Raw genomic sequence first — 14,760 nt, 5'->3', positions numbered from 1 at the left:
CCCATAAGTGAAGTTTCTGTGGTGTTGAAGTCAGTACAGCGTAGTACCCAGAGGTGAAGTCTTTGTGGTGTTGAAGTCAGTACAGCGTAGTACCCAGAAGTGAAGTTTCTGTGGTGTTGAAGTCAGTACAGTGTAGTACCCAGAGGTGAAGTCTTTGTGGTGTTGAAGTCAGTACAGCGTAGTACCCAGAAGTGAAGTCTCTGTGGTGTTGAAGTCAGTACAGTGTAGTACCCAGAAGTGAAGTCTCTGTGGTGTTGAAGTCAGTATTTGATCCCGGTTTGTATGTGGTGTCCCCAGGCTTGTTGTGGTGATGCGGAACCCGTATTGGTGATCGGGCTTGTTGTGGGTGATGCTAAAACTTTTGTGGTGCTAAACTTTTTTGGGGGTTGATGCTGGAGGCTTGTTTTGGTGATCAAGGCTTTTTGGGGTGATGCTGGCTTTGTTTTGGGGGGATGCGGGAAAGGCTTTTTGGGGGTGATGCTGAGCTTTTTTGTGGGGGGAAGGGCCTGTGGTGATACTGGGCCCTTTATGGGGTTTGATGCTGGGCTTGTTGTGGTGATGCGGGAAGGTTGTGTGGGTGATGCTGGGTTTTGTATGTGGGTGATCCTGGGCTTGTTTGGGGGGTTTACTGGGCGAATGTGGTGATGCTAGGCTTTGTATGTGGTTTGCCTGGAAAACATTATGGGTGATCCCGGGGCTTGTATGTGGTGATCCCTGAGCTTTGTTTTGGTGATGCTAAGGTTTGGGATGGGGGTGCCCACTGGGTTTTGTTTTTGGGGGTTGAGGCTTGTGGGGTGGTCACTAAAACTTTGAATTTTGATGCTGGGCTTTGTAGGGGTGATCTAAGGCTTTTTGTGGTGATCTGGGTTTTTGTATTGGGGGGATACGGGAAAAATTTTTATGAAAGGGTGATCGGGAAAACCTTAAAGGGGGTGATACTGGGGCTTTGTATGGCGTCGGAGGCTTTTTGTGGTGATCTGAGTTTTGTATGTGGGTGATGGGAAAACTTTTTGTGGTGATACGGGAAACTGTATGTGGCGATCGGAAAGCGTTGGTGATACTAAAGTTTTGTAGGGGTGATGCAGGCTTGTATGGGTGTCCACTGGAAAAAAGAGGGTGGTGGGAAAAATTTTGTAGGGGTGATCAAAGGCGTATGTGATGCTAAAACTTTGTAGGGGGCTGGGGTTTTATGGGTGATCCCTGAGCTTTGTTGTGGTGATCGGGAAGTTTGTATGGTGATCCCGGGGTTTTTGTATGGTGATATTGAGCTTTATTGGTGATGCACGGAACCCTTGTTTTGGGGGAAGACTGGGCTTGTATGGGTGATGCGGGAAAATTTGTATTGGTGATCGGCCCGATGTGGGTGATTTTGGGGGTTTTGTATATGGGGTGATAGGGGGGCTTGTATGTTTTTGATGAAAGGCTTTGTATGGGTGATGCGGAAACCCGGTTTTGGGGGTGATCTGGGCTTGTATGTGGTGATCTGGTTTGTTTTAATTGGTTCGGGGGCCAATGGTGCTGGGGCTTGTATGGGTGATCTGATTTTTAATGTGGTGATCCCAAGGCTTGTATGGGTGATACTGAGTTTTGTATGGGTGATCCCGGGGGTTTGTTGTGGTGATATTTTAGGTTTTTGTGTGGTGATCTGGGGGCCCTTGTTGTGGTGATCTGAAGATTGTATGGGGGTGATGCGGGCCTTGTAGGGGGTTGATGCTGGGGCTTTGTGTGGTGATGCTGAGCTTTGTTGTGGTGTCCGGCTTTTTTGTGGGTGATGCTGGGGGCTTTTTGTGGGTGATGCAGGCTTTTTTGGGGTGATGCTGGGCTTGAAGGTGGGTGATACGGTTTTGTATGTGGTGATGGGGGGCCCGTTTGGGGGTGATGCTGGGGCTTTTTTGTGGGGGCCTGGGCTTGTTTTGGTGTTTGGGGAAGCTTCGTTGGGGTTGATGCTAGGTTTGTTGGGGGTGTTTAAAAACTTTGTTTTGGGGGTGATCTGGGGGCTTTGTTAGGGGGTGATCTGGGCTTTGTATGGGGGTGATCTGGCTTTTTGTGGTGTCAAATTTTGGGGGGATCCCGGGAAAAAGTTGGGTGTCTGATTTTTGTATGGTGAGGGAAACGTATGTGGGTGATGCTGGGGGCTTGTGTGGGTGATCCCGGGGAAATTTTGGGGGTTTTGATGCTGGGGCTTTTTGTGGTGATACAGGCTTTGGGGTTTGATCTAAGGTTTTGTAGGGGGTGATCGGGAAAACGTATGTGGGTGATCCCAAGGTTTTGTATGTGGTACTGGGGCTTGTGGGGGTGATCGGGGGTTTTTAAATGTGGTGATGCTGGGGCTTTTTGGGGGTGCCTGGGTTTGGGAGTGGTGATCCCTGGGCTTTGTACATGGTGATCTGGAAGCTTGTTTTGGGGGTGATTGAGGCTTTTTATAGGGGTGATACGGGAAGCTTGTATGTGGTGACCCGGGAACCGTGTGGGGGTTATGAAGGCTTGTAGGGTGATGCTGGGCTTGTATTTGGTGATCCCCTAAAGCGTAGGGGGGGTGTTTAAAAGGCTTGTATGGGTGATGCGGTTTTGTATGTGGTGATCCTGGGCTTGTATGTGGTGTACTGGCTTGTATGTGGTGATCTGGGGTTTTATGTGGTGATACTGGAAACTTTGTGTGGGTGATGCTAGGCTTTGTTGTGGTGATGCTGGGGCTTTTTGGGTGATGCGGAAGCTTGTGGGGGTGATGCAGGCTTTGTGGGGGTGATGCGGGGTTTGGGGGGGTGGTGATACGGGAAGCTGTATGTGGGTGAGGGAAAGGTTTGTATGGGGTGATCCCGGGGCTTTGTTTGTGGGGGATGCAAGGGCGTATGTGGTGACCCCGGGGTTTTTGTTGTGGGTGTTTAAAAATTTTGTATGTGGTGATCGGGGGCTTTGTATGGGTGATCTGAGCTTTGTATTGGGGTGATGCTGGGGCTTTGTAGGGGGTGATGCGGGAACCCTTGTATGTGGGGGTGTAGGCTTTGTATGGGTGTTCACTGGGGGCTTGTGTGGGGGGTGCGGGAAAACTTTGTGTGGGTGATACTGGGGCTTTTTTGGGTGATCACAAGGCTTGTTTTAATTTGCCCCCTGGGCTTTGTTGTGGTGATCAGGTTTTGTTTGGGGGTGATCCCAAGGACCTTTTTTGGTGTAAAAAAACAGGTTTTTTTGGGTAGGGAGGCTTTGTTATGGTGATCCCGGGAAAACGTATGTGGTGATCTAAATTTTTTGTTTTGGGGTGATCCTAGGCTTGTATTGGTGATCCGGGAAGCTTGTTGGGGGTGTTTGGGGGCTTTGTATGAGGTGCGGAAGCTTGTATGTGGTGATCTGGTTTTTGTATGTGGTGATCCCGGGGGTTTTGTATGGGTGATCCCTGGCTTGTATGTGGGGGGAAACTGGGCTTTGTTTTGAAGGGGGTCCTGGGCTTGTATGGGGGTTACGGTTTTTGTTGTGGTGATGCGGCCCTTTTTTGGGTGATACTGGGGTTTGTATGGGTGATGCTGGGTTTTGTATGTTTTGATCCTAGGCTTTGTTGTGGGGGTGATGCTGGGGGTTTTTATGGGTGATCGGGAAGCGTTTTGGTGATACGGGAAACTTGTTAAAGCCTGGCTTTGTATGTGGTGATGCGGAAGCTTGTTTTGGTGATACGGGAAGCTTGTATAGTGATCGGGAGCTTTGATTGGTAACTGGAAGCTTGTAGGGTGATCTGGCTTGTTTTGGGTGTCTGGGGTTTTGTATGTTTGATCTGGTTTGTTTTGGGTGATGAAGGCTTTATGTGGTGATCACGGCTTTGTTTTGGGGGTGATACTGGGGCTTTGTAGGGGGTGATGCGGGAGCTTTGTTTTGGGGTTGATCCGGGCGTATGTGGTATGGAGCTTTTTTGGGGGTGATACTGGCTTGTATGTGGTGTTTTTGACTTTGTTTTGGGGGTGATCTGCCCTTGTATTGGGTGATCCCAAAGGTTTTTGTAGGGGTGATCTAGGCTTGTATGTGGGTGATCCTGGGGCTTTGTTTTGGTGATCTGGGCTTTTTTGGTGCTGGGGGCTTTGTTGGGGGTGATCGGGGCTTTGTATGTTTGTCTGGGCTTTGTATGGGTGATGCGGGAAAATTTTGTATGTAATTTTAAAAGGCTTGTAGGGTTTTTGATGCTAAGGTTTTTGTATGGGTGATCCGGGAAGGCGTATGTGGTGATCCCGGGCTTTGTATGTGGGTGATACGGGGGTTTTTGTATGGGTGCTGAGCTTTTTAGGGGTGATCGGGAAGCGTATGGGGGTGATCGGGCTTTGTATGTGGTGATACTGGGGCTTGTATGGGTGATGCGGGAACCCTTTGTTTGGTGATACTAAAGGCTTTTTTGTGGTAATCCCTGGGCTTTGTATGTTTTGATACTAGGCTTGTTTTGGTGATCGGTTTTTGTATGTGGTGATCCCAAGGTTTGTATGGGGGTGATCACAGGTTTTGTTGTGGTGATCTGGGCTTTTTTGGGTGATCCTGGATTTTTTGGTTTGGTGATGGTAAAACTTTGAAATTGATGGTAAAGCTTTGTTTTGGTGATACTGGCCCTTTTTTGGGTGATCTGGAGGATTGGGTGATGCTAAAACTTTTTTGGGGTTTGATCTGGGCTTGTATGTGGGTGATCTAAAACGTATGTGGTGGAGGAAACTTTGTTTTGGTGATCCTAAAGCTTGTATTGGTGATGAAGGCTTGTATGTGGTGATGCTGGGTTTTGGGTATGGTGATGCTGGAGGCTTGTATTGGTGATACGGTTTTGTTTTAAAATTGATGCTGGAGGCTTGTATGTGGTGATCTGGGGGCTTTGTATGTGGTGATGCGGGAAATTTTGGGTTGGTGACACTGGAAACTTTTATTGGTGATACTGGGGTTTTGTATTGGTGATCTAAAATTTTTGTTTTGGTGATACAGGCTTTGTATTAGTGATACTGAGCTTTGTATTAGTGATCCCCCGGTTTGTTTTGGGTGATGCTGGGCTTTTATGTGGTGATGGGGAAAACTTGTATGTTTTTGATTTTTGAGCTTTGTATTGGTGATGCTAAAGTTTTGTATATGGTGATACTGAGCTTTGTATGTGGTGATACGGGAAAGGCTTGTAGGGTTTGATGCTGGGGGCTTTTTTGTGTGGGTGATGCTAAACTTTGTATTGATACTAAAGTCTTTGTATGGGGGTGATCTAGGCTTGTATGTGGGTGATCCCTGGGCTTTGTATGGGTGATCTAAAGGCTTTGTTTAGGTGATCTGGGGCTTTGTATTGGTTTGATGCTGGTTTGTAGGGGTGATGGGGGGTTTTTGTAGGTGATGCTGAGTTTTTGGTTTAAACGATCCCTGGGGCTTTTTTATGGTGATCGGCTTTTATGTTGGTGATCACAGGTTTTGTATGTGGTGATAGGGGGCCCTTTGTTTGATACGGGCTTTTGTGGTGATCTGGGGGCTTTGTTGTGGTAAACTGGGTTTTGTATGGGTGATCTGGGCTTTGTTTTAAAAGTGATCTAGGCTTTAGGGGTTTGATCAAATTTGTATGGTGATCGGGAGCTTTGTTATGGGTGATAAGGCTTTGTTTTGGTGTTTAAAAACTATGTGGTGATCTAAATTTTTGTATGGGTGACCCGGGGTTTTTGTATGTGGGTGATGCTGGGCTTTGTATGTGGTGATCGGGAAAGCTTTTTGAAGGTGATCCTGGGCTTTGTATGTGGTGATGCAAGGGCTTGTATTTTGGGTGATCGGGAGCTTGTATGTTTTGATCCCGGGTTTTGGGTAATGGGGGGATCTGGGCGTGTGGTGCGGGGAACCTTTATGGGGTTGATGCTAGGCTTGTATGTGGGTGATGCGGGAGTTTTGTATGGGTGATGGGGCTTGTTTGGGGGTGATCTGGCTTTGTATGGGGGTCTCAAAGCTTGTAGGGTTTGATCCAAAAGGCTTGTTGTGGTGTCTAGGCTTGTATGGGTGATACAAGGGCTTGTATGTGAGTGATCTAAAAACTTTGTATTAAGGGGCCTGGGCTTGTATGTGGTGATCAAGGTTTTATGGTGATACTGGGGCTTGTAGTGGTGATACGGGGGCTTTTTGTGGTGATCCGGGAGGCTTTGTATGTGGGTGAGGGACTTGTATGTGGTGATGCGGGTTTTTGTATGTTGATACGGGAAAAGTTGGGGGTCCCAAGGCTTTTTTTGGTGATCTGGGCTTTTAATTATCGGCTTTTGGGTGATCTGAGCTTTGTATGTGGTGATGCTAAAACTTTGTGGTGATACTAAAGCTTTGTTTTGGGTGATCGGGAAGTTTTTGTATGTGATGCTGGAAGCATGGGGGTTTTGGGCTTTGTATGGGTGTTTACTGGGGCTTGTATTGGGTGATCCTGAGCTTTGTTTTGGGGGTGATCGGCTTTGTATGGTGATCTGGGTTTGTATATGGTGATCCCCGGGGGTTTTTGTATTGGTTGATTCTAAGGCTTGTATGGGGGTGATGCGGGGCCCTTTGTAGGTGTACTAAAGCTTTTTGTTTTGGGTGCGGGAAAGGCTTGTTTTGTGGTGATACGGGAATCTTATATATATTATATATATATATATATATATATATATATATATATATTATATATATTTTTATATATATATATATATATATATATATATATATATATATATATATATATAAAGTTTGATGAATAAAGGAAGAGTATGGGAGACTTGAACCGGGTCCTGGTTCCTAACATTTCCCAAACCACCACAAAAACTACTGGGCTCTAAACAGAAAGTTTTTACATACGTTTTTTTTCGGACGTGCCCAAGACGTGCCCGGGTGTCACAGACTTTTTTTGCGGAATCTTCTTTTAAAAAAAGCCTCGTTTTAGTGCTGGATGAATCAAATGCCAGCCCAGGGTTTCCCAGTCCCCCGACGTTTTGTTTTTAGTTTCTCAAAAACCCCTTTTTTCCCTGCGTTGCTTTAATATTTTTTCCACTTGTCTTTATAAAAGGAAAATGGCTTTTAATAGAATAGTGGTTGGGGCTTTACCTCCTGGGAGTGTTGGGTGCGTCCTTTAATTTTTGTGGCGAGGCACCGTCCGTACCTGCCAACGTCTGGTGGTACACTGACTGTTGGATCCTCCCAGTAGTAGTAGACCTCCTCACCACCACTCACTCCCCTACCACTACACCACTGCCACTACTACCACTACTACTGCTGCCACTGCTACCACTGCCACTACTGCCACTACTACTACTACCACTACTACCACTACTGCACTACTACTACTACCTGCTACACCACTGCCATGCCACTGCTACTACTGCCACTACTGCCACTGCTGCCACTGCTGCTACTGCTGCTGCACTACTGCTGCTGCTGCTGCTGCACTGCTGCCACTGCTACCTGCCATTTGTCCGCTGCCACTGCTGCTGCTAATGCTGCTGCCACTGCTGCTGCCACTGCTGCTGCCGCTGCTGCCACTGCTGCGGCCGCTGCTACCACTGCTGCTGCCTGCTGCCCAGCTGCCACTCTGCCACTGCTGCCTGCTGCTGCTGCTGCCACTGCTGCTGCCCTGCTGCTGCTGCCACTGCTGCTACTGCTGCTGCACTACACACTGCTGTCACTGCTGCTGCTGCTGCCCACTGCTGCCACTCGCCACTGCCCTGCCACTGCTGCCACTGCCACTGCTACTACTACTACCACTACCACTACTACCACTACTACTACCACTACTATCACTACTACTAACTCTACTGTGGCCCGGTGGCCTGGTGGCTAAAGCTCCCGCTTCACACACGGAGGTCCCGGGTTCGATTCCCGGCGTGTGGAAACATTTCGACACGTTTCCTTACACCTGTTGTCCTGTTCACCTAGCAGCAAATAGGTACCTGGGTGTTAGTCGACTGGTGTGGGTCGCATCCTGGGGGACAAGAATAAGGATCGCAATGGAAATAAGTTAGAGTGTTAGACAGTCCTCGATGACGCACTGACTTTCTTGGGTTATCCTGGGTGGCTAACCCTCCGGGGTTAAAAATCCGAACGGAATCTTATCTTACTACTACCGCTACTACCACTACTACTACCACCACTACTACTACTACTACCACTATTACTACCACTACTACTACTACCACTACTACTATTACTACCACTACTACTACCAACACCACAAATAATACTATTGTCACTACTACTACCACTATTACCACTACTTGCTGCTGCTGCCACTATTGCCCTGCTGCTGGGTGCTGCCCCACTGCTGCTGCTGTTGTCACTAGCTGCTGCCAGCTGTTGCACTGCTGCTGCCTCTGCTGCTGCCACCTGCTACTGCTGTTGTCGCTGCTGCTGCCACTGCTGCTGCCTGCTGCTCTGCCACCACCACTGCTGTTGTCACTGCTGCTGCTGCCTTTGCCACTGCTGCTGCCTCACTGCTGCCACCACTACTGACTGCTTTGTCCTACTGCACTGCCACTATTGCCCTCTGCTGCATCTGCTACTGCCACCACCACTGCTACTGCTGTTGTCTGTCTCTGCTACTGCCACTGTGCCTGCTCTGCCTCTGCTGCACCGCCTGCACCTGCTGCTGCTGCCACTATTGCCACTGCTACTGCACTCTGCTACTCCCGCCACTCTACTGCTGTTGTCACTGCTTCTACTGCCTGTTGCCGCCTGTCTGCCTCTACTGTGCCACCACTGCTGCTGTTGTCTGCTGCTGCTGCTGCCACTGTTGCCACTGCTGCTGCTATCTGCTGCCACCGCTGCTGCTGCTGTTGTCCTGCTGCTACTGCTGCCACTGTTGCCACTGCTCTGCCTCTGCTGCCACCCACTGCTGCTGCTTTGTCACTGCTGCTGCTGTTGCCCTGCACTGCCTCTGCTGCTGCCACCACTGCTGCTGCTGTTGTGCTGCTGCTGCTGCCACTGTCCAGCTGCTGCTGCTCCCCCTATCTGTGCTACTTGCCTGCTACTGCTCTCTCTGCCACCACCCTGCTGCTGCTGTTGTCACTGCTGCTGCTGCCACTGTTTCCTGCTACTGCACTCTGCTACTGCCCCGCCACTGCTACTGCTGTTGTCACTGCTACTGCTACTGCCACTTTGCCATGGTGCTGCATCTGCTACTGCCACCACTACTGCTGCTATTGTCACTACTGCTGCTGCATGTTGCCACTACTGTCTGCTACTGACCCCACTGCTGCTGCTGTTGTCCTGCTGCTGCTGCCACTATTGCACTGCTACTACTCTCTGCTGCGCCACTGCTGCTGCTACTGCCACTGTGCCACTGCTACTGCACTGCCACTGCTCCACTGCTCTGCTACTTTGTCCTGCTACTACTACCGTGTGCCACTGACTGCCTCTACTACTGCCCCCCTGCTGCTACTGGTCACTGCTACTCACTGCCACTGTTGCACTGCTGGTGCCTTCTGTCCTCATGCTACTGTGACCACTACTGCCACTGTACACACGCCTCTCATCTCCACCGCCACTGCTGCAGCTGCTGCCACTAATGCCGCTGCTACTACCTCTGCGCATGCAGCTGCTAAATTACTGTTACTAGCAATGATGTAACTGCCATTATTGCCAATGCACTACAGCATCATACTGGGTTGCATGCCCTTGCTGTACTTGTAGTGATATTCTGTTGTGACTAGTTGCCACCTGGCTATTTATACTGCCGCCCATATCCATCCTGTGACTAGCGCGAGCATGTGGATACACAAGAGGCCTGCTGGGCCCAAGTTACGGTACTGTATGGTTTATTCTCTACTATCTATGTTCCTATCGTTACAGCAATTTATTGCTGCACACCCTGTACTTTTTTTCATTAATAGATATCTTTACCCCTGTCCATGACTGTCCTCTGTCTGTCTCTGTGTTCCTCTATACTGGACATTAAGCACTGTGCTGTGCCTATGCCTGATCACTATTTACTTTTGTTTGTCATCTGCTGTGTGTTGCCAACTGCCGATCTGCAGCTAAGCTGCCACTCACATCAGCAGTACTTGTCCAAGCCCAAACTGCTACAACATCAGTCAGTACTTTCTACTGAGCTAAATTGGCCACTACTACTCCTCTGTACTTTACCAACCTAAGTCTGCTACTAGCTAGTGTACTTTTGCAACTGCCTGTGCCACTACTCAGCATACTGCCAGCTACTGCCACCACACATCAGTCGTACTTGTACCCAGCTGCTGCCACTTAGCCACTCAGTACTTTACTCAAGGCTGACTGCCACTACAACTGCTACTTTGCACTGCTAAGCATGTGCCACTACTGTCCTCTGTACTGCCAACATAGTTCACTTATCTGTTACAAGCAAATTTATGAAATTTGCTTAGTATATCTGGTATCTTATTTTCATTAATAAGATATCTTGACATGTCACATAGGTTATTATACTGTCTGTCTCTGTATTCCTCAATAAGTGGACAATTAAGCACATAGTGTTCAAGAGAGTGACCATATGCCTGATCACATAATTTACATTTAGTTTGATCATCATCTGTGTGTCTCCCAAACTGCCAGAAGTACTTGTAACCAAGCCTAAGCCTGGCCACTACAACATCAGTCAGTACTTGTAACCAAGCCTAAGTCTGGCCACTACAACATCAGTCAGTACTTGTAACCAAGCCTAAGTCTGGCCACTACAACATCAGTCAGTACTTGTAACCAAGCCTAAGTCTGGCCACTACAACATCAGTCAGTACTTGTAACCAAGGCTAAGTCTGGCCACTACAACATCAGTCAGTACTTGTAACCAAGCCTAAGTCTGGCCACTACAACATCAGTCAGTACTTGTAACCAAGGCTAAGTCTGGCCACTACAACATCAGTCAGTACTTGTAACCAAGGCTAAGTCTGGCCACTACAACATCAATCAGTACTTGTAACCAAGGCTAAGCCTGGCCACTACAACATCAGTCAGTACTTGTAACCAAGGCTAAGCCTGGCCACTACCTGGAGTTTACCTGGAGAGAGTTTCGGGGGTCAACGCCCCCGCGGCCCGGTCTGTGACCAGGCCTCCTGGTGGATCAGCGCCTGATCAACCAGGCTGTTGCTGCTGGCTGCACGCAAACCAACGTACGAGCCACAGCCCGGCTGATCAGGAACTGACTTTAGGTGCTTGTCCAGTGCCAGCTTGAAGACTGCCAGGGGTCTGTTGGTAATCCCCCTTATGTGTGCTGGGAGGCAGTTGAACAGTCTCGGGCCCCTGACACTTATTGTATGGTCTCTTAACGTGCTAGTGACACCCCTGCTTTTCATTGGGGGGATGGTGCATCGTCTGCCAAGTCTTTTGCTTTCGTAGTGAGTGATTTTCGTGTGCAAGTTCGGTACTAGTCCCTCTAGGATTTTCCAGGTGTATATAATCATGTATCTCTCCCTCCTGCGTTCCAGGGAATACAGGTTTAGAAACCTCAAGCGCTCCCAGTAATTGAGGTGTTTTATCTCCGTTATGCGCGCCGTGAAAGTTCTCTGTACATTTTCTAGGTCGGCAATTTCACCTGCCTTGAAAGGTGCTGTTAGAGTGCAGCAATATTCCAGCCTAGATAGAACAAGCCTAAGCCTGGCCACTACAACATCAGTCAGTGTTCACATTGCACGTTGCTCCATAAACATACTTATCTACGTTCATGTTATCATAGTGGGTTATAGATCTACTCAGGCTTCTAACTGCATTCCTATAACAATCATCTTCATTATTTACTTCTCTCCTAATATTATTCCTAATGCTAGACACAGTTATACCAAAGTTATATTCTACATTCTCCTTCTGGGTACTTTTCTTGGCTAACATATCAACTTTATCATGAAGGAGTAATCCAATGTGTGATGGGATCCATAGCAATTGTACATTAATTCCTTTGTCCCTAATTTTTGAGTATCTATACCTGGCTTCTCCAATGAGCATGTTGTTGGAGTCATTACATGAGTCAAGAGCCTTCAGTTAGGTAGTGTATTTAAATAATAACAAAGTTAGATTGGGTCTTAGGTTTAACATTTATGTGATATAATTGTGAGAAACATTTAAGATATACAATTTATAAGATTCAGTTATTCAGTATTTATTTGGTTTTGGGTGAGTAAGTGATCTTTGAGAAGAGACTTGAATTTATAAACAGAGAGTGTGTCTTTTATATTTACAGGTAATAAATTCCAGATTTTAGGGTCTTTTATGTGCATTGAGTTTTTGCATAGCGTGAGATGGACTCGAGGAACATCAAAGAGTGATCTGTGCCTTGTGTTATGGTCATGTGTTCTGTTGAGGTTGGTAAGGAGATGTTTGAGGGGAGGGTTAATATCAGAGTTAAGTGTTCTATGTATGTAGTAGGTGCAGTAATAAGTATGGATGTTTTGTATGGTGAGTAGGTTTAGAGTTTTGAATATTGGTGGAGTGTGCTGCCTGTAGTGGGAATTTGTTATCATTCTAACTGCAGCCTTTTGTTGGGTAATTAATGGTCTGAGATGGTTTATTGTTGTTGAGCCCCATGCACAAATTCCATAGGTGAGATAGGGGTAAATAAGAGAGTGATAAAGGGCCAGGAGGGCTGACTGTGGAACATAGTACCGTATCTTCGATAGTATGCCTACGGTCTGGATTCCTAAGAATTTTCCCTCTGTTAGCTTTGTGATAGGTGATCCGTTTATGATTATGTTAAGAGGGACATCTGTAACTGTTACCAAACTGAATGAAGTAGGTTTTGTCATGTTTAGTGTAAGTTTGTTAGTCCTCATCCAGGTAGATATTTTCTGTAATTCGGTATTTACAGTATTGGCTAGCGTGACTGGGCTCGGGTGAGAGACGACGTATGTGGTGTCATCTGCAAATAGTGTGGGTTTGAGTAATTGCGATGCATTTGGTAGGTCATATATGTATATGAGAAAGAGTAGAGGGCCTAGGACACTTCCCTGTGGGACCCCCTCAAGGAAGGTTCCTTGATGTTGGTGAGGGGGCTCTCGATTTAGGGAATTGGATCTGTGCTCCAGTTCCCCGAATTAAGCCTGAATGCCTTCCATATCCCCCCCCCCAGGCGCTGTATAATCCTCCGGGTTTAGCGCTTCCCCCTTGATTATAATAATAATAATTCCCTGTGGGACACTATTGTCACTACTACTACTACTTCTACTACCACTACTACTACCACTACTACTACCACTGCTACTACCACCACCACTTCTACTATTGTCACTACTACTACTACCACTGCCACCACTACAACTACTACCACCACCAACCACTATTACCAGTACTACTACCACCACCACGACCACTACCACCTCCTCCACTACATCCCTGAGCATACACAATAATACACAAGCATCTGTTACCGTCTTCCCGGAGACACAACATTAGTATTGTGAGTCACAACCAACGAGGCCTCTCCCTCCCTCCCTCCTCGACTGAAGAACCAACTGACTGATAAAACATTTCCAGAATAAAAATACCTAGATGTTGCACAATTGACTCATTTATCAACTTGTCGGCTTTCTAAACCTCAGCTTACACACTGAGGGACCAGGATTCGATCCTTGACACGATTGGAAACATTGGAAATGCTTCCATACACTTGTTCACTGTCATGTGGACACAGTAGATATGATGTGTTATAATGCAGAGACAAGGGTGTCATGTGACATGATAGAGAAGGTGTGTTATAACCCTGAATTATTATTATTATAATTAAGGGGGAAGCGCTAAACCCGGAGGATTATACAGCGCCTGGGGGGGGGATGTGGAAGGCATTCAGGCTTAATTCGGGGAACTGGAGCACAGATCCAATTCCTTAAATCAAGAGCCCCTCACCAACATCAAGGAACCTTCCTTGAGGGGTTATAACCCTGAAAAGGGTGTCGTCTGTGCCCTGAGTGTCAGGTGACACATGTGTAAAATTATAATTAACGTATGATGTATATATCTATACCAAAGATTATATGTTTTTTATATCAATATTGTTATATTAAAGATTGTTTATTATTGTAGGATACATCTATACCAAAGATTGTTTTTATATCAAATATTGTTTTAGTAAAGGTTATAAAGTTGTGTTTATTCTGTATCCCGAACTCTTATGCTACTGCACTGATATAAGGCCAATCAGTGTTTTGTAATATTCACCTAAAAGTAAATAGGTACCTGGGGATTAGGCGACCAGTGTGGGTTGCATCCTGGAGAAAAAGAGCTGAGATACAATGGAAATAAGCCAAACAGTCCTCGATGACAGCCTGACTTCAGTGGATTACGCTGAGTAATAGTTAACTTGGGAGCATTATTACTATTAATAGTAGTAGTATTTTTCTTGTTAGTATATTCACAGGAAAGCACTAAACTCCAAGGGCTCATACACTGCCTGGGGAATGGTAGGAAATAAAGTTTGATCCGAGGGGGACAGTAGTTCAGTTCCTCTGATCATGAACCTCCTTCAGCATTATCAAGGCACCTTATTTATTTAAAGGGCTGCCAAAGGGGGCAAATATTCCCACCTATTTATGCCAAAATGAAGAGGTATAGAAAGCATTGAGGTTTGAGCAGAGGGAGGATAATTCTAGTCCCTTGCATCAGGAACCCTTCATCTTCGAGGCGTCGTCATAAGGCACTGTAAGGCTCCACTTATACAGCAGGTTAAGTTCCGAGCTATTATAGGGCCCCACTTATACAGCAGGTTTGGTTTCGGCTATTGTAGGGCCCCACTTATACAGCAGGTTAGGTTCCGGGATACTATAGGGCCCCACTCATACAGCAGGTTAGGGTCCAGCTACTGTAGGGCCCCACTTATAT

This window comes from Cherax quadricarinatus, chromosome 66, assembly GCF_038502225.1.
Source record: "Cherax quadricarinatus isolate ZL_2023a chromosome 66, ASM3850222v1, whole genome shotgun sequence".
Classification (NCBI taxonomy): Eukaryota; Metazoa; Arthropoda; class Malacostraca; order Decapoda; family Parastacidae; genus Cherax; species Cherax quadricarinatus.
This window is presented reverse-complemented; position numbering follows the sequence as displayed.